The sequence below is a fragment of the Propithecus coquereli genome, unplaced genomic scaffold, assembly GCF_000956105.1.
Source record: "Propithecus coquereli isolate 6110/MARCELLA unplaced genomic scaffold, Pcoq_1.0 Scaffold520, whole genome shotgun sequence".
In the NCBI taxonomy this organism is placed as follows: Eukaryota; Metazoa; Chordata; class Mammalia; order Primates; family Indriidae; genus Propithecus; species Propithecus coquereli.
The window spans coordinates 206,264-208,312 of record NW_012151064.1 but is presented as its reverse complement, the minus strand read 5'-3'; the positions used below and the strand labels follow the sequence as shown (position 1 = coordinate 208,312).

General features: G+C 28.3%; 1 protein-coding gene across 1 annotated transcript in view; it reads left to right on the top strand.

The window, feature by feature from the left end:
* Positions 1-2,049, top strand: part of DGKB (diacylglycerol kinase, beta 90kDa) — a gene marked incomplete at its 3' end in the record, with an annotated part of 269,792 nt that overhangs the window by 156,083 nt on the left and 111,660 nt on the right. The gene's annotated exons all lie outside the window — the stretch shown is intronic.

Genomic DNA, 2,049 nt, shown 5'->3' with positions numbered 1-2,049 from the left:
GTCAATTTAATTATCTCATTATTTTCCCACTTTAAAAAAGTATTCTTACTCATATGTGCTGTTGAAATATATTTTTAGATTTCTTTGACAAACTTGCCTTTTTAAAATATATCATCCAATTTTATATGCAGATTACACTCTATAGTTTTAATTACAAAAACAACAAAAGAAAATATCATCTCTGATGAACCAAAAGCAATAATTAAATGTTTATTTTATTTGTAATATATTGAAATCATTGCTAGCTCTCAGAGGAGTACAAAGTAGATTCTTAGTTCTAGTGCATAAATCAGTAAATCATATGAAAGCCCAATTTAAGTTCCATTTAATAATCTATTTTATGTTTGTTGGTAACATATTTTGCATATTATTTAATATATTATTTTCTGTTTTATCAAGAACAGATAAGAATATTAATAAAAGAATAAGTGTCATAGTCTAGAAATTTTGAAGTACACAGGTGCATTTAAAAAATAGATGTTTTGATATATTAAATAATGACTGAAATAAACATTATGTTTGCTAATGAGTGAGTTTCTCTCGCTATCTGATGGACCTTCCTGTGGCAGAGCTCAAATAGACTTTTACGAGCAATGCAATGAGATTGGAGACATGTTGATGTAACATTGAGCAGGATAATGGTATATTAGCTTCTCCAGAGAGAGATAAAAATATATAATTCCTACTGTAGGAAATGGCCTCTGAATTGATGCTGTGATTGTGGGGTTTCTTATATTTAAGTTTCAGTAATTTTTCAAATTATTTTTAAGTGTCTAGTAGTCTTCGGTTTTCCATTTAGAAATATCAAGCTACATAATAAGTTTGTTCATTTTCTGGTGCCATTCACAGCTAGGAATTTAGATTTCTTCTAGATATTTCAATATGCTTATTGTAGCACTCATGACTATACTAATGTAAATTATGTTTTAATCCAGATTTGTTTTATTTAATGTTTCTTTTAAATTAAATTAGAAGAATGTTTCTTTATTAGGCTTTTAGTCATGAGTTGGCAGCTGATTTGAAAATTCAGTCAAATGCGTTTTTTTGGTCTCTGGCCGTTTTTTGTTAACATATATGGTAGATTTCTATCAATAATTATAACTATATACAAAATATTAAACAATGAGTTGGGATAAATAGATTTATTTATGGGCAAACTAGTCATTTTTTGTAATTAAAGATCTGGATTTAATTTCTAGAGTTTTCTCTACTGCCTCAGTAGTTTTCCTTCAATGTCAGATTTCAAACTGTACCTTCTGAAGTCATTTGTCTTGGTACCTTAAAGGTGTAGCAGTTTACTCATTTGGCGGCAAAACAGAAAGAAAATTGGTAATTTGGAAAACAACCACTATGCTTAATAGTAATAGTTAAGGTTTATGGATCATTTACAATATGCCAAACAAGATAAATATATTTTATATAATAATGTGTTTAATCTTTGCAACAATTCTCTGAACTAGGTAAGTTAGAGTATCCATTTTACTGATGAGGAAACTGAGCCTTAGAGAGCTTAAACGACTTGTCTAATGTCACATGCCTACATAATAGTTCACCAAAAATAGTTTCTCTTCTTAAAAATATATCCACAGACTTTAACCCTTCCAGATCATTAAGACATATATAAGCAAAGATATAATAGATTCAAGATTAATACTGTGCATACACACACGCACACAATTTTAGCCTATAATTCCAAGGGATTTGCATTTTAAAATTTGCTAATCTGTAATAAATACATTTATATTTGCATTGTTTCTGGGGCCATCTGTCTTACATAAAGAACATATTTATAATTATATTTTTCTCAGAGACAGAGACTATAGTTTTCATTAGTTTCTTAGAGGGACCCAAGGCCTCCTAAAAGTCAACCTCTTTTATCATATTTTCTTCTCCATTCCATGAACATTGACTACATATATTAGATGAGAGATTTTAGTGGAATAATTTTTGATTAATATGTCTTTTAAGCTTTATCTTTTACACTTCTTACATTTTAAATTATACTATAAAACATCACTTTTTAAATTATGTCACGTCCACATTTAAAAT